Source organism: Panthera leo, chromosome A3, assembly GCF_018350215.1.
Source record: "Panthera leo isolate Ple1 chromosome A3, P.leo_Ple1_pat1.1, whole genome shotgun sequence".
Taxonomy (NCBI): Eukaryota; Metazoa; Chordata; class Mammalia; order Carnivora; family Felidae; genus Panthera; species Panthera leo.
The window spans coordinates 92,469,066-92,487,984 of record NC_056681.1 but is presented as its reverse complement, the minus strand read 5'-3'; the positions used below and the strand labels follow the sequence as shown (position 1 = coordinate 92,487,984).

The 18,919-nt window shown below is 35.1% G+C and overlaps 1 protein-coding gene and 1 long non-coding RNA gene across 2 annotated transcripts in view; one reads left to right on the top strand and one right to left on the bottom strand.

Moving 5' to 3' along the window:
- The window catches only part of LOC122215070, a 29,438-nt gene extending 21,275 nt beyond the window's left edge, over positions 1–8,163 (bottom strand). The window contains exons 1-2 of the long non-coding RNA XR_006200221.1: positions 8,026–8,163; positions 338–393 (exon numbers count right to left, since the gene is read on the bottom strand). This is a non-coding gene — a long non-coding RNA (uncharacterized LOC122215070). The remainder of the gene's footprint in view (positions 1–337; positions 394–8,025) is intronic.
- The window catches only part of LRRTM4 (leucine rich repeat transmembrane neuronal 4), a 705,057-nt gene that overhangs the window by 625,657 nt on the left and 60,481 nt on the right, over positions 1–18,919 (top strand). The window lies entirely within an intron of this gene.

Genomic DNA, 18,919 nt, shown 5'->3' with positions numbered 1-18,919 from the left:
AAGATTCTTCCTCAGAGGTCCGTGGGGAGCTGCCACTCACACTCCAGACTGCATCAGACCCTGCTCTGTTTCTCGTTTGTTCTACACACTTTCACTGTCTTACTTACTGTTGTTTTTCAATTGTGTTGTACGCATTGGTTTTATTACTATGATTGTAGCTTAGTTTTTTCTAGTCAAGTTTCCTACATTCAGACTTTTTTTTTTAAATCACAAAGCACTAATTCTCTGACATCAAAACAGACTGAAATATGGTAAAGAAAGCGATAGATTTGGGGCACAGGATTCTCACTTGCACCACCGAAACGAATTCACATTTGCAACCCCACCATACACCTACCTCTTCCTAAAGCAAGCCCTGTCAGCATGCTTTTCCTTCCTTCTGATTACTGCCTCCTGATGGGAAACAAAAGAATCTTATTATTGTTTCTCAAAATGAAGTGAACATACTCTGTTTCAAAAAAAAAAAAAAAAAAAATGACCCAGTAACCTCTAAGCTGAAATCAACTACACAATGTGTATCAGTTTGGTAGCATTATACCGTTTTTCTTCATTAAAACCTCTATGCAACAATGATCCATCACTAAGATAGTCTATGACTTTGGACTTGGGGATTAGGAAACGTTATAATCAAATAGTCTTTTTTTTTCCTAAAACAATTTAACCCTCCTTCTCAAAACAAATGATGGTAACATACTTTTACCATGAAACTCTGACTCTAACCCACATTGTTGGAAATGATACATTGTCTGTTTGCTTGCTTCTTTACTAAACTTCAGTAAGAAACTAAATTATATATGGGCACCTGGGTGGCTCAGTCTGTTAAGCATCAGGCTCTTGATAGTGAGATTGAGGCCCACGTCTGGCTTTGTGGCTTTGCACTGTCAGCCCTGAGCCTGTTTGAACTTCCCTCTCTCTCTGCCCCTCCCCCACTCATTCTCTAAATAAATAAATAAATAAATAAATAAATAAATAAAACTAAATTATATAGTACTAGATAAAGAAAATAGTTTAACTTTCGCTGACATAGATAAGGGAACAAAAAAATGAGGAGAGATTATGTAGTTCCCAAAAAACAGAAAAAGTGATTTTTTTTCCAGTAAATATCAATAAAGAAATTATTGTGGGTGTTTTAAAGCATGGGTTTTGGAGACAGAAAGACTTAATATTGATGCTGTTTTAAGTTTTCATAATGGATAATTTTGAACATGTACAAGAATAGTTTTGTGTGATAAATTCCCCTTTATCTGCCATCTGAACTCGGCTACCATCAGTCCCGGCCATTCCTGGCCCAGCCTCACTCCCATCCAAACTTCCTCCTCCAAATTAACTTTAATAACTCTCAGAAGTCATGTCATTTCATCTGTTAATATTTTACTGTGTAATTCCAAAATGAGAACTCATTTTATCTACATAATCAAAATATTGTCAGATGTAAAATTTATAAAGTATTATTATCACCAAATATCCAGTCATTGAAATTTCCAGTTGTTCATTAATAAGCACTGGGCTTCAGGCTCCACTTTTCCAGATACTTCTGTATGATCTTACTCTCCATTTCTGAAAATGAAGTTAAAAGCCTTACCTGAAAGGTATATATATATATATATTATATATATATATATTATATATATATATATAATATATATATATATATTATAAGGAATTTTAGATGCTTTTGGAATGCATGTTAAATCTAAGCCATCCACAAGTTTTCAAAGCCAAATATAAAAACCCAAGTCTGGAAAATGTACAAATCACACTCCAACAATCTTCTGATTCCACCTTTTTCTCCTCTTTTCTTCCTTCCCTGGCTTCTAAATTGTGTTTTTACTTTATGTAGAGTCACAGGACTGTGGTTGCACCCAGACCCATTTTCTCACTTTGCTTCTTCCTCACTTAAATGTATCTATTTGTGTCCAAAAGAAAATGGCTATCACCTGTCTGTCACTTGGAAATGGATACCAAAAAAAAGACCACACTATGTTGTTGACGTTATTGATGAAGAAAAACAAAAACAGTGGCGATGCGTAAACTTACTTATTTCAGAGCATCACTTTGAGACGATGGGTCAATTTTTAAGCAACAGAAATTTCTCTGTGCATCTGAATCCACAGAGGGAAAAGCCAATTCCAACTATATATTTATAAAATTAGCTAGTCTCCCCTAAGGTAGATAGAAGGTTAATTCCCCTTACAAAATTTTCCTTACTTATATATCATTTCAAATGGAATATGGCAAGGAGAGGTATTAAATGTATTGGCATAAATTGCCACATTGCAGCTAAAGTCCAAATAAAGTTTTAATGATAAATAATGCTTAATTGCTGATAAGAAATGTCTAAAGTTTGCCTCCTATGAACAGTGTATGTATGAGCCCCATTTTCCCACAGTCTCACTATCAGTTTTAAGTTTTGCTTCTGTGAAATGTGAAAATAATATGTCTTAAGGTTTATATTATGGTCGAATATTTGATATTTTATTACCTATTTTTAGTATGTCTTTTATGAATGTTTACATACTTCTTACCTTTTTTTGGAGCATATGCCTTTTTATATTGAATGTTTTTATCATCTGCCCACAGTACAGTTTTCATCTCCCTTTGTCCAGGTTGCCAGACTGACTCTGAACCTCCTGAATTTTTTTTACTGACATTGTGTGTCTTGAATAGTAATAACTGCATAGCATTTAAAAGTTGAGGATTTTAAAGTATTTCATAGTTAATGAATTCCCATCCGACCCCAGTGTTACAAAGGCCTTTTAAAGACAATAAATTGAAAGTGACATTTTCCTGGATGTGCGGTCAGAGAGATGGCAAATTTATGATCAGAAACAAGAATCCAGATATCAATATTAACTTCATCTTCTCTTTTTTGTTTTTTTTTTTTTTTATTTGTTTTAGTGGGAAATAGAAAACTATATCTAGGGAGGGCATCAGTAAAAGTAAAATCAGTTTTGGGGTTTTTTTGGTTCAGTTCAGTTCAGTTTGGTTTGGGTTTGGGGTTTTGGTTATGGGCTTGTCTTCCATATGTGAGGTTCAGCAGATAGAAGTTTGACGTTCACTAATATCCCTGCACACCCTTCTCAGGTGATAGTGAACATTCCATCAAATACACTTAAGCTGATTTTCTGGGTGTCCAGAAAACTGTGTTCTGGGATACACAAGAAAAGGGAAGGAATAGCTCTGTTACTACTGTTAAAAGGCTGGATTTGTGGAGGACAACTTCTGAGAGGATGCCTTTGCCTAAACAATTTTGAAGTTACTTTTGCAATTTTCTTTAGAACCTGTTTGTACTACCGTTGTAGCTAACTTAAACTATGATTTTGGAAAAAAAAAAACAAAACGTTAATGCCAATTTGATCATTATGTGTTTTACTAACTTTGTTTTAAGTTTGTTTATTTTGAGAGAGAGAGAGAGAGCGAGAGCAGTATGAGTGAGGGGGGTGGGCACAAAGAGAGGGAGAAAGAGAATCCCAAGCAGCCTCTGTACTGTCTGCACATGGAGCCTGAAGTGGGTCTCAAACCCAGGAACCAAGAGATCATGACCTTGAGCAGAGATCAAGAGTTGGATGCTAACCAATTGAGCCACCTAGGTGCCCCTGTGTTTCACCAACTTTAATAAAATAACAAATGGCTAATAACCCACCTCGTCTTTACCCCATACTCCGTTATTGGCAAATTCATCTTCAAATGGGAAACAATGCTTTGTCATTATTGAAGATATTCCAAAGAATACCATCACCAAAACCCCCAAAAGACATAAACAAAGAATTCCTTCTAGAGGACAAGCAATATTTGGACAGCTACTGGGTCTCCTTTATTTATCATTGTTTCCTTAGGGCCAGACTCAGTGCCTGGCATATAGTAGACAGTTGATTTCTATTAAATAAAGCCATTAAAGGAATTCAGAATTCTAGAATCATTTGATAAAGCAAGAATTTCCTAATGTGTCACTAATATTGGAATATTCTCATATCCAAGGAACAAACACTTCCTTTGTGCAGGTTTGCAAGAGTCAGCATTTAAAATAATAAAGTGATATTTAGAAATTACCCAAACTATTCACAAGTGTTTATAAATGAACTATTATTTGATAAAGATATCAGTTCTATGATATATACAAACAAATGCTTCCAAATAAGATAACCTATTCCACTGAGTGGAAACTGCGTTAGGGTAATATTTCATGGTTTTCCAGGATAACCAACTCTAGCAAATAGGCATTATTAATTGGAAATGACAGGATAAAAAATATCTACCAGGATAGCTTGATATGCAATTGAGGCTTAACAGATTAGAACATACAATTAATTATTTAATTATAAGGAAAATATCTATTGTTTGTAAATTGTCAAGTGATCATATAGTAAAAATAGTTCACTGTTGACTTATTGATTTAAGATTACTATTTGAGGATTTAGGGTCAGTAAAATGTTTTCAGTTAGAAAAAAAGTTAATTGAGCATTTTTTTCCTCTCTTCTGTGAATCTTGGCTTCTCTGACACCTGATTAGAACAGTTAATGCAATCTTGTGTTCGTGCTTTGAGAACTTTCCCTTCAGAAATTGTTGTCATTTGAGGATAAAATGTCTGTATCTCTCTACCTCATTGACTCTCCATCTGTTGTCAACAATCATTTGAGAACATTTCTTATTTTCCTCACGCTGTCTCTTAATTTCTTTTTCTTTTTTTAACAGTTTCATAATTAACACTATATTGTGGTAAATATCCTTGGGAAAAATTCTATAAAAATATTTCAGTGCAGAATATTTACATTACAGAGGACTTGAGGTAATCTGGTTCCCAGAATGATACCCAAATTCCCTTTCTTTTTATTGAGGAATGAATGTTATGCATTTCATTGCTGGTATTGTTGTGAGTAAATACAAAATAATTATGTAAACTAAAACAAATTGGATGGGTGGGTTTGTTTTCTGAACAAAAAGTAGGTATCCTGAATTCAGGATAAATTGCTTAAATTTCAGATCGACTTCAAAAGTGACATTTGGTTTATCTAGCCCTGTAGTCCATCAATGAGCTCTTATTAACACCTCCCATGGATTGTCAAATTCAAGAACATCATTTCATTCAAATAACATCAATTACTTAAAAATGCACTTCCATATATTTCTAGGTGTTATTCCAGGTGTGATACAGAGAAGACACTGCTTGTAACGTCTCAGAAATCAATGAGTGTTCATAGTAGCTTCAAGTAGAGTGGCAATTTGCTTCTCTAGGGAGGAAAGAGAGTTTGGTTGGGGGATGGGAAATGTATTCCAAAACTAACTTGCAAAGATACTTCAGGTAACAAAATTAGAATTAGTTTCTACAAGCTGATTTTTTTTTTATGCTGTCATGAAGAATAGTAAGACAGGACTTGCAATTGTTACATTATTTGTTCCAACTCAGTAAGTTTCCTTCTTGATTTAGGGATATACATTAAACATTGTAGAAAGCCTTCTTATATAAACTAATTACAGGCTTAGAAGTAGGAAAACAGCTACTATAAATATTTTACAGAATAAATAAGTTGAAAATAAGCTTTTGGATAATTCAGCCAAAATCATTTCTTACAGTGTCATACATTGAATAGTAAATATAATTAGACATCTCCTGTATATTAATTAGTAACTTTTATGACACTTTGAGACTTTAAATTTAAATAGTACTAAAATGACTTGGACATTCCCAAATTTTGTTTCTGCCTCAATTCTTATAGATGATTAACCTTGGAAGGTGACAGAATGATCCCATCTTAACATTTCACCTATTTGCATACAATATGGGGGAAATCCTCTCATTTCATGATATTGAAAATTGATTTACTGCAGTAATAGAACTTGTATTATTAAAAAGTTGTTGGTACAGAAAGAAAAAAAAAAAAAAAACAACAATTTCTACCAGACTAACCTTAATAACTCATGACCAAACATAAACCTTAGCCCTGTTACCTTCTTATCTACCTCCTTAGACTTTGGGAAACACAATCAATACTGAATTGGGCAAGATCTTGGATTTTCAACTCGCAAATTTAAATCCCACCTGTGCTACTTAGTAGCTGTGTGACTTTGGAGAATGTGTTTAACATCTCTGAATCTTTATTCCCTTATGTATAAGCTTGGATAACAGTAGATCTTGCCATATGGATTGTTATCAGAATTAAGTGACATGTATGTAAGGCATTTAATATAGTCTCTAGTGTATATTAATTGTTCATTAACTGTTAATTATCAATAGTATAATCTTTGGTGCTTTTACAACTAAAGAGAAAACAAAAGTGAAAGACAAAAGAGAGCTGTTGCAAAGATGTGTGGAATAAAATAAAGATGAGAAAGAACACAGGAAGGCATGGAGAATGTCCTGGAGTAGGCATGGGCATGATCAAAGATATTGGCAAAACAACAAAGTAAGAAGCTAATATTTATTGAGTAATTACAAGATACCAGAGCCTTTGAAACATACTTGCTAACTCATTTCAAACTTACATCATAAGTGTTATAATGTCTTGGGGCACCTGGGTGACTCAGTTGGTTAAGCGTCTGACTCTTCATTTCGACTCAGGTCATGATATGTGGTTGTGGGATCAAGTCCCATGTTGGGCTCCGTGCTGAGTGAGGAACCTGCCTGGGATTCTGTCTCACTGGCTCTCTCTTTCTGCCCCTCCCCCACTCACGCACAAACACGAATGCTCGCTCTCTCTTTCTCTCAAAATAAATAAATAAATGTTAAAAAATACTTTTAAGAAGTATTATAATGTCTTTCAGTTTAGAATAAAACTGAGGCTCATAAAAGTTATGCAGTTGGGCCAAAGTCACATATTGAATATACTACTGACAAGGAGGAATTAATATTCAAATATTACACTTCATTTTTCATGGTTTTCTTTTCATTTTTTCACATATCCTTCATTATATCTCAAGTCTAAAAAAACTACCTTCAAATACACCATCTAACAATTTTATTCCTCTAATAATTTTCCCCTTTTCCCATGAAAAACTAATTCTTATAATACTTGGACAGGGGAGAGGGCCTTTTGATGTATCTCTCAGCTTCTCCCCAACTTTATGTCATCTACCCTTCTCTTCAGGACTGGGAGAGAACAATGGATATCTTCTGGGATTTAAGATGTTCTCTGATAACTCTGGGAAGGCAAAAACATTGCTAACTACAATTATCACTTAAATTTGGTCTTGTAGATTTCAGATTACATGATTAATCATCCAGAATATTTTCAACTGTTTTCTTACCTGTAATCATTATCTAGTTCCTGATAGCTATCACTGAAACTTATTTTTCTAGTCATGGCTTAGCTTATGCCAGTTCCCTGGGAGTAACTTTCTTCAGGAAATCTTATCATAGATGCTTAGATAGATAAGCAAATACATACCTAAATAAGTGTGAAAGTTATCAACTGACTAGACAAGTTTGCTATTGCTTTTTTCATTGTGTTTATTTCCAGAAAATACTCCCATAATTTGAGGACAGTCCTGGTGTCTTTATTTAAAATATTTAGAGCATTTATTGCCTCAAATGATTAAAGCTTAATAATATTATTGTAAGTCCAAACCCAGATATGGCACTTTTCATTCAGAAAGTTCTCTTCCTGAGTTCAAAGAGGAATTAGAAATCCTTACAATTTGAGTCATATTCTTTGTGTAGGATTCTATTTACAATTTCCTTTAGAATTTAAGAAAATCCAAGGTAGTATTTAGTTTTCTTTTTTAAACAGAAATATAGTGTTTCTCACCTCATAAATCCATGCACATGTTAGGAGATACTTAGCCACCCATGTTTGTTTTCATGAAGTGTTCGCTTCTTAGGGCCATTTTTTTCCAAGTTTATTGAGGTATAATTGACATGCACATCTTTAAAATGTTTGATTTGATCAGTTTTTTTCATTTTTTAAAGAATAAAATTAGTCTAAGCACGTAGGTGACTTGCCCAATACACATAAAGTTCTGGATTTTGAGGATATATTGCCATGGGCAAAGGATAAATGAAAAACCAAAGAAAGATTCCTATAAACTTACAGCATTATTGGTCTCTTACATCCTAGTTATGATGTTACCATGGAGATTATTTCTTTTGATGGAACATGTACTTGAGAGTGGAGTTAGGCTATAAGAATCCTGATGTTATTAGCTCCTCCAAATCATTTAGTTCACTAAACATTGAAATAGCTTGGTAAAAATTATTGTACCCAGTTCCAAGTGGTAGGGAAGGCTTTCCCCCAACACCAGCAAGCAATATTATGACATCAGCTGGGTGTCCTACAATTCAGCTCAGTCTGACACTGTCTACCTGGAGACAGTAAAGGGTTCAGTCCCGCAAGACTGCCCCCCTTCCCACTTCAGATGCCAGTCACAAGTCCAGGCTGTCTCCTGTACTTCTGACTGACCAGCTATAGATTGGAGGTTCCAATGACCTCCCCCCTGGGTTTGATTACTTTGCTAGAACAGCTTGCAGAACTCAGAGAAACATTTTAATTACTAGATTATTAGTTAATTATAAAAAGATATAACTTAGGCACAGCCAGATGGAAGAAATGCATGGGGCAAGATATGGGGAAAGGGCACAGAGCCTTTGAGTACCCTCTGAGTGATCTATTCTCCTGGCATCCCCATGTTGCTCACCAACCTAGAAGCTCTCAAACCCCACCCTTTGGGATTTTTGTGGAGGCTTCATTACAAAAGCACAATTGATCAAATCAATAGCCATTTGCCATTGAAATCATTCTCTATTCCCCTCCCCTTCCAGGAGATCAGAGGGTGAGACTGAATGTTCCAACTTTCTATTCAGGGTTGGCTCCCCTGGCAACAAGCCCCCTTCCTTAGGTGCTTTCCAAAAATCACCTCGTTAACATAAACCCAGTTGTAGTGGAAAGAGGCTTATTATAAATAACAAGATCCCCTTTTTACCTTTATGGTTCTGAAACAATTTCAAGAACTAAGTACAAGAGACTAAATATTATGATGAAAACATGCTCCCATTGCTCTTATTGCTAGGAAATTCTAAGGGTTTTGGGAGCTGTGAGCCAGGAACCATGGACAATTACCAAATATATATGAAAACTACGTATTGGCCATTAGATGACCAGATATATATTTCAAATAAATCACAATATCGTATTTATTCATTTAACTGATGTGTCTTCTTCCCAGTGTTAACTTTTCTGCATATGAAGGGAAGATTGGACCTTTATTGTCTTCCAAAAAAGGGTTTTGTTGGTCTACTAGCACAATGACATCAACTCATTTGGCATTTATTCAAGTACTGCTGTGTAACATTGTGTGTAGAGTTTCTTCTTTTCCTGTTTAGTGAATTTTATATGTGAATCATCTTTCCAAAGAGATCTATATATTTTATGGATGTATCATCTATAAAAATAGAGTATAAGATAACAAAACAAGTATTTTGATATTCCCACAAATCCCAGCTCAGAGTTAAAAAGCAATCTTCAGGAGTTTGAACCATTGAACATGGAGAAAGCATTCTCATCTCCAGTGACATATTATCTAAAAGACAGGATGAATATGAGTATGATGGGATAATGTATTTGTATTGTTCAAAAAAAAAGCAAGCAGAAAATGGAAATGGGGTGAAGATGCTCTTAATTGTACTCTAATCTTAATACTTTCGACAACTGTCGAAGAAGTCTGATCTTCCAGGCCACAGGCCAAAAAACATAAATCGCTTGTATCAACTTTACAAACATTCGTAGAACCTGGAATTATCTTGCATGAATGCAAGAATGTGGACCAGGAGTCTCAAGTACACTTGCAAGCCATGATTCATTATTCTAATTCTAGGAATATATGCGAAGAGAAACCTGACCAAATTTTATGTGCTAAGATTCGCATTGAAGAATTATTTAGAATAACGGATATTTGGAAATTGCCTTTTAAGTTCAAAAGTATGGGCTTGTTCAACTAAATCATGGGTATCTATTCAATGAGGTATGACACATCCTTTGCAAATTACTTATATAGAGGATATTTGATTGCACTAGAGGAAAGAGAAAAAGGAAAGTCAGAAATGCCAAAAATGTTTTTGTTATTTATTATTAAAAGGAACAATATATATTTAAGGCACAAACATATCAAAACATTATTTGCCTAATTTCTCTAAGAAGGAAGTATTTTAAATTTTATAATTTAAAATTGTCTCTATTTTCAAAATGCTTTATGATGAGCATGTTAAACATTTTGTAATCACAAGTTTACTTTAAGAAATCATTATGATGAAGTTAAGTAAATTTAAATGCTCACGTAATTAAAATGTATTATGTATTTATTAATAGCATCATATTTTATAATGAAAAGTTTTATATTTATTGATAATATATATTTACTAATATGAATTTATAAGTGAATATTCCAAAATATAAACTGAGAAAATCAATCATCAGCCTTCCTTTACTAGTTTTTATAATGATCAGACTATATCATATATTTGAAAGGTGCGTTGTATGTAAGGACAGCTGACGTATTTTTAAGTCTTTTTTTAATTTACTTTCACTGGTGCTGAGATAAAATATGTTCGGTATAGATAAATTTATGGATTCAACTACTCTGACCCACTTAGAACATCCATACAAAGTTGAAGAACAAATGGCATATTTACAGTCAGAGTTTGCTGCATGGATGTAGATGGGTAAGTCACAGAGGATTCTTTTAAAGGAAAATAGGAGCTTTAAAATAAAACTCCTCACCCTTTATGATCACTCCCTTGCAGAGTTCATTTACTTTTATTGTTTCAACCATTATTTCTGTGTCAAACAACTCCCAAATCTGTTATTTCCAACCGTAATCACTCACCCACATTCCAGATTCATATTTCATACACAGTTCTACTTAGATATCTAACAATCACTGCAAACTCGGAAACCCACGATATTATCTCTCCACCCAATAAACATGTTCTATTTTCTGATTTTCCAATTTTGCTAATAGTATCAGAATGTGTCTAGTTCTCTCAACATTAACAACTTAGTTGTGTCTGAATTCCTCTGGGCCCTTTAGCCACCAAGTTAGATCAATCAGCTTGTTCTGTTGACTCTCTTTTACTGATCCCCTGCAGCTTTCTACTGCAGCCACATGCACTCTAAACTAGTCTTCCTTCACCAGTTCCTAGTTAGAGACCTGCAGTTGTCTTTGTCACGGATGTCTTTAAGTACATAGAGCTGTTATCATTGGCTTTTAATCAAGCCACTGCCTCATCCACGAGCTATAGTTAATTTAAAATAGCAACTTGGGAACTAGAATGTTGTTTAAAATTCAGTCTGTACATACTGAAAAGCACTCACTCTAACACACCTTTGTTATCATAAACTGGATATATGTTGAGAAAATTCAAACCTAAATAAAAAAGGTGAAAGTATTCAATCATCTTTCAACAAATTTTTATTCAAGACCTAAGAAATTCTTAGCCTTCTCTACCCCATTAAGCAGGGTAGAGAAACAAATCACTTAAGGATGCACTAAAACAATGTATTAGAAGATGGACTGTAGGAAATCAGGAGAAATGCAATCCATGTCTCGGAATCTGTGTGTGTGTGTGTGTGTGTGTGTGTGTGTGTGTGTGTATGTAAAGCTTTAATCAACCTGAATCTGTGTGTAAAATACTTGCTTCACATTCCATATATTTGAGATTCAATAAGGATGCAAAGAAGCCTAAGACAAACTTCCACCTGGTTTACAGTCAAATTGGTGACAGGAAATTCAGGCATGCTAAACCAAAGAAAATCAAATAAAATACAGTGCAGACATCTTTAAGTATAAAAACCTAATTTGTGTCTGCCAGTATGTTCTAGAGAAAATTTTCAGAAAGCGGGAGCGTATGTTACATTATTTTAATGGAGAGGAAAATATTGGGTTTTCAGTGTATCCAAATCCCCAAACATCTTACAAGTCACTAAAATATTTTAAGCACTGAAAGAATTAATCCTTTGGGGATTTCTACAAAATAGAATGTTTTAAGGTACCAATTATAAAATTATTTAACATCCATTGAACTCAAAGGATATGTTTGTATGTTCAATACAAAGATACTATACTCTGTCAGGTATAGATTACATTTCCTTTCTGCACTGCAACAAACGTGAGCAACCATATAAATTTGAAGTAGAAGGAGGAGGAGGAAGAAGAGAAGGAGGAGGAGGAGGAAGAGGAGGAGAAGAAGAAATAGAAGAAGGAGAAGAATGAAAGAAGGAGAGGAAGAGGAAGAGAAGAATAGAAAGATACTAAAAATGATATCTGAATTGCACCTAGTTAATAGTGTCCACAGGTGCTTGGTAGATGCAACTCGGGAGCCCCTGAAGGGCTAATTCTCAGGAAGGAAGGGGTAGGAGTTAGTGACAACAATGGTGGGATCTCATGAGAGGGATTGAAGTGAGATGCAGCATTCTAACTTCCTTCTCTCAGATGTCAAGGTTTTCATGATGTGTGAATAGGTTTGTTAAAGCAGTATTACTATTTGGATCATGGATTTGAGGTAACCATTTTGCAAGTCATAGCAAAGTTGCAATAATCAGATATCAAAAGATACAACTTTTTATTAGCTACTGAATTGTATGTTTGGGAATGGGCTCATTCTGTTGGCTCCATGGATACCAGTCAAATGGGTCACAGCTGAAAAAAGGACAGAGTTAGGCTCTTCAAAGCAGAGGGTCTAGGGCAGAATATGATAAGCATATTCTCTGGTAAGAGACTATAGAAAAGAATTCCAAATCCTACTGACTGACTGTATATTAAAGATGAGGAATTAAACAGAAATTTACAGCAAATTTGAGGTTAGGAAGCAAGAGTTAGGATTGAGGATTGGCATGGCCAAGGAAGACTGCAAAGGTGGTTTCGGGTAATTGATTGGTTTAGTGCCGGGCATGTTAAATTTGTTCCATTCTGCTACGGCTCCAAAGTGTAAAGAAGCTGGGAGCTAGAAGATGAATTTGCTTTCAGTTTCTATGAAGAGGCAACAGGCACTGTGCTCATATGAGCTTAAATGAAAGTGTCTTTTGCAAGTAAAGAAACAAAGGTCTGTTTTTGAAAACACAAAGGGAAATTCGCTGATACCTACCATTCGTGCCACCGTCAACTTAATAGCTGTAGTAAGAAATTGTTAACTCCCTAATGGAGCTGCACACTCTTCTCTCCAAGGGCAGCATTACACTAACACTTGAGAAGGAATTTTTCAGATTCTTCCTAAGTGTCATCGTCTCGTACTTGGAACACTTCAAAGTGTATGAAGTCAAGAGAACTAGCACTAAGTCTCTTTGAAATGTGCATTACAATGATATCACTTTCACTTCACATTACTGCTCCGTTTTTAGACACTACACATCCAGCATTGAGGCCCAAAGAAGATGCAATTATGAAGGAGTTAAGATGAAGACAGCCTCTGCCTCTCAAAGCTTTAAGAGCTTTCCTCCTTTACTGCAGTTTGGGGAGGAGTGGCAACTATTTAGAGAGAACTCAGTAGTGTCCTAAATGACATGCTCAGGCAATCAGGCAGTCACTTGCCATCGCATCATCCAATGTTCAAGAGAAACTCCTAGCAGGTTATTCTATGCCAAACATTGGTAGAAATAAGGAAATGAGGAAAGAAATGATTCTACTTTTTATTAAATCCTAAGTCAGTGTGTTAACACTTAAGCAAGACTTTTCTAACATAGGCAACAAATCCTTTATTCTCTATTTCCCAAGAGTAAAAACAAACGACAGTTTCCTGTGTATTCTGAAAATAACATTCCATTTGTTCTATTGTGTTCCCACACTAGTCTGTTATATTTAGAATCAGTAACTGTGGAAAATGGAAATTCTGATTCCTGAGAAAAAGCAAGAATACAGTAATATTATTATAACTATCTAATTCCTGTGGAGAGATGGCTTTAATGCCAGATGTGAGAGGAGAGAAAAACAACCATAAGCACTTGGTACCTTGGTAGGTATCGGTAATTGCCTCAAACTAGAGCAATATATTTGTAATCTTATCAATACTCAATCTATTGATCTTAAATACACAATCTGTGAAAAAAATATGTTGGCTGATTTCTTTATGCTCATATACATTTTGTGCAAGAATCGGAAAGTCGGTCAATGTAAATAACACGTTTTTGGAATCAAATGAGAAGTTTCTCAATGCTGTCCAATCCATCAATCCATCAAGATATAGTCATCACAGTGTGTAGTTTCTAGCATCCCTGTGATACTGAGCTTAAATCTGAGCAGCACGGCAGTATGTGCTTTTGTTTAATGGGCATTCACCATCAGTAAACATTAGAGCAAGCAAACCATAAGGGCAGACCTCTGGAATATGATCCTTCTCTTTTAAGACTCAAAACTTTCTCTTCAAGTACTCAGGAGTGATTAGGTCTGGAGAGACTAACCCTTGCTACCTAAAATGCCTATAGAGTTGAAACATACACCAGTTTTCTGGTTTATTATTTTAAAATGGAAAATAACATCACAGGGTCTTGAAATACCTAAAGTCAGTGTGATGAGCACATTTTTCTCCTCTGCCACCCAACACTATGAGAAGCCAAATCAAAATCAGAAATCACTTTATTGATTTACTGCAAGGACTACTGGTACAGAAAAGAAAAATACAAGGTCTATCATATCAGCACCTTCTCTTCATGAGATGGATGTGTCTGAGTGAGCATAGAAACAAAACAAGGCAACTGAGTGATTCAAAGCTTAATGTGCCTGCCTGAGGAAGCTAGAAGCCTCTCTCACGATTGTGATGAGTTTTCCTTCAAGAACGGAAATACACATCCCCTTGGTTACAGAACTTTACAGTCATTTCTATTCCACAGGTGGACTTTCCATAGGAGGCAGAGATGTTTTGAGATGATAGTTAATGCACACTTGTTGCTGTGAGATACTTGAATTGGTGTGATGAACAGCCTCTCTGGTGACCTTCCTTTTATTTCTGCTTTTCTGGCTGGCCAAATCTTTCTTCTGAATGACACAAGATTTCTTAAGTAGTTTAATGAAGTTTATTTAAAGTACTGCTAAATCCTTCTAGCTTTGTAGCTATTCTGTCTCCTGCAGGTGAATTTCAAAATCTACTATGTACATATTTATATGATGTATAAATTACATAAATATATAAATACATAAATAAATTTATTTAGTTCTATGTAACAGTTTATGTTTTAAAGGCAATCCATTTCCTACTTTCCAAATTCTTAGGAATTACATCAGTATAGTCCTTGATATTGTTAACCTTATTATTTTCCCTTTTATGACTGATTAGATTATGCTAAAAGAGTTTATGTGACTTATTTAAGATTACACATCTGGTGTGCAATGATACTTAGATTCAAAACTAGCTTTTCTCCCTCCTAATCCTAAATTCTTCACCACTATATTAAAATACTGGAGGTTTTCTTGTAATCTTTTTCTATCTATTAGTTTTGCTATGTTCTTTATGTCCTTAACCATTGAATTAGATAATGACCTAGCATCTTCAATATTAAGAAAAACATGTTACTGTGTAGATACCATGGCATTTCTTTGGTCCTTTTCACAGCAAAACCCATGGATAACACTTGCTCACATGTAACCACCTCTTCCTTCTTTCTCATTGTGTCCTCAATGGTCTACGTGGACTTCCTTCCATCTGCTCAACTCCAGTGAAACTTATTTTGATCAAGGTCATTAATTACTCTAAGTTAGCAAATTCAGTATCCACTTCTTTGATTTGTTTTAATACATTTAGTATTTTATATATTTTTAATTCTAATATATTTGACAATAGATTTGGTTTTAATATATTTCATATATAATATAAATACCTCTTTTATAAAATAATTTCTGCTCTTAGAGACTATAACTCCACAGGCTCTTCGTTTTCCTCCTATTTTACTGCATGCTCTTTCCCATTCTCCTTGTCTGGCATCTTCCCTTTGATTTTAACCTCTCAATGTTTTAATTTTCCAGGCTCAGTTCTAGGCCTTCACCTCAACCTTTGTAATCCATCCCTAGGGAACCTCATTCTGTCTCATGGACTTATACACCATGTATATGTGCACATGTGTATTTCTAACTCTACCTTCCCCCTGAATCCCAGACAGTGCATTCAATAGCCAGAGGTCTATCCATAATCTTATGCTTAATACACACAAAATGGACTTTTTAACTTGCTTCCATAGCCATCAACCCCAAACCTTCCCTCCTGTGTCTCCCTTGTTCACTTCCATTTCACTAAGTGGCATCAACATCTGCAAATTGCTCAAGTCAAATAGCTAGAAGTTGTGAGTGATACCTTTCTCTCTCCATTACTTCCCATCCATCAGTACACCAATTCATTCTATATTCAGAATCTATCCAGAATCAGACCATTTCCACTATGACCTGCTTACTTCTCTACATCTCTGCTAGTATCAGAATGTTTCAGCCAGCCCTTATTTCTACCTTAGGCTGTTGCAATAGCCTCTTAACTACTTTCTCTGCTTCAACACTTAGCCCCTTCAATCCTATTCTCCACCTAGTATCTGGAATGACTATTTAGAATGTAAAGCTGATCATTCCTTTTCCCTCTTTAACCCTCATTTCCTTCCATTCTCTCTTTTGTCACATTTAGTGCTAAATACAAATGTTTTATTCATATCTAAAAGATTCTAGGGACACCTGGGTGGCTCAGTCGGTTAAGCATCCAACTCTTGATTTTGGCTCGGGTCATGATCTCATGTTCGTAGGATTGAGCCCCAGGTTTGGGTGCTCTGACAACATGGAGCCTGCTTGGGATTCAAAATAAATAAATAAGCTTAAAATAAATAAATAAGCTTAAAATATTCTCTCAAAATAAATATTCTCTCAAAATAAATAAATAAGCTTAAAAATATTCTAAACTATGGAATCCTATCTGACTCTTACCTGCCTCATATAAGACATTTGTGATTATATCATGTCCAAGCATATAATCCAGGATAATCTCCATGTCTCATGATCCTTTGTTTGATCATATTTGCCATATATATAGGGTAGCATTCACAGGTTCCAGTGATTATGACATGGATATCTTTGGGGGCTGTTGTTCAGCCTCCCACAAATCCCTACCTTCCCCTTCCACTCAATTTTGCACCCCTTCGTGTTGCTCAACATTTACTAGTTACACTCCTTTGTTTATATCTGGTTGCACTCATTCCCCATTGTGTCTCTGCACTTTTCAGTTTCCAGTCACTCTTGCTTACTTCTCATTCAGGTCTTAGGTAAAATTCTTCCACTTTAAGGAAATTTTCTCAACTGTCTGAAACTCCCTGGATATCTAAAATAGCCATTGCCTCTGGTCATTCTCTATTATTCTATTTTTCTTTAGTATGTAGCACATACCACCCTAAAAGTATCTAAGTATTTACTCTTTGTCTGCCCTACTAGAACTTAAACAATGAGAGCCAGGAGCTGCATGTCTGGTTCACATCATTATATCCTCCTTTCCTGGAAAAGTTGCCTAGAACATTGTAAATGCTTAGCAAATATATGCATATGCAGTAAAGAAATCAATGAATAAGCAGTACCCCAAATGAAAACATTGGATGTGTTTTAAGTGTCATTTGATGTTCTGTGATATATTCTGTGAAATCTGCCCTGATTTCTTAATTTTTGTAATGTTTATTTATTTTTGAGAAAGAGAGAGAGAGAGACAGAGCACAAGCAGGGGAGGGGCAGAAAGAGAGACAGAGACACAGAATCAGAAGAAGGCTCTAGTCTCTGAGCTGTCAGAACAGAGCCCGAAGTGGGATTGAAACCCACTAGCCTCAAGATCATGACCTGAGCTGAAGTCTGATGCTCAACTGACTGAGCCACCCAGGAGCCCCTACCCTGATTTCTTTGTTCACATTGTTTCCTTGTTTGGAAAACACTCCATCATCCTCTCCATCTATTCAAACCTTATCCATTCTTGGATCAAAGAATTTCAAAAGCCAATTTCAAAAGCCTTTCTTGCCATTAGAAAATTCCTGTGACCAGTCACCTTTATCTACCTCTAAAATTCCAGGAAACAATGCTAACGCTCCTTATGTACTTTTTGAATCATTATTAACTGGCCATTTATTAAGCAAATATTGAAAAGTTATCTAATATGTACAGATAATAATTAATTGCTGGGTCTCTCATTAGTTTCTAACTTCCCCTTGGGCAAAGATTATGTTTTATTTTTGTCTGTCTTCTTTTGCATCAGTGTTACAAGCTTAAGCAATGCTCAAAGCAGCCTCATGAGTAATTTAATAAAATGAGTGTATGGTTACCACTCAGAATAAGGATTTATCAAATTATAATTATTGGTATAATTATTTGACTTATAATTCATTGGTTTAACATGAAGACACCCCAAGGAGAACCTGAAAACATTGTATTTATTTATAATCTACGATGATCAGTTGAAGGTAAACAGATTGTTTTCCTAAAGCAAACGTATTGTTGTTAAAAAATTTTTTTCAAAAAAGATAAAATTAAGGCAATAATGCAGATATGAAATAAATATACCCTAACTTTTTTTCCTACAAATTAATTTATGAAGGAAGAAGGGAGATGCTATATAGGATAGCATATAAAGAGTATTGTATACTATAAAGAGAATGCAAGGAACAGATACATTTATAGGTCAAGAATATTGAAAGATACTGCAAATGGAGGAAAACCTGGTTTTTCATTGGAGGGGGTGGTTGAGAAGTCAACTGAATCTCTACCAGACAAGACAGAATTTGCATGTCCACAGATAAAACAACTCACAGGTGTAAAATAGCTCAAAGACAAGAAAAGATGAGAATTAAATAACCCAGAGGGATGTCCTATAGACAATGCATAGTTTTCCATTGGAGCACACATTTTTCTCTAAGTCATTCAACTCAGGCCATTCTGTAGAGGTACTGAAAGGGAATGGTTTATAACGTATTTATTAAAGCAACAAGAAACGTATCATTTG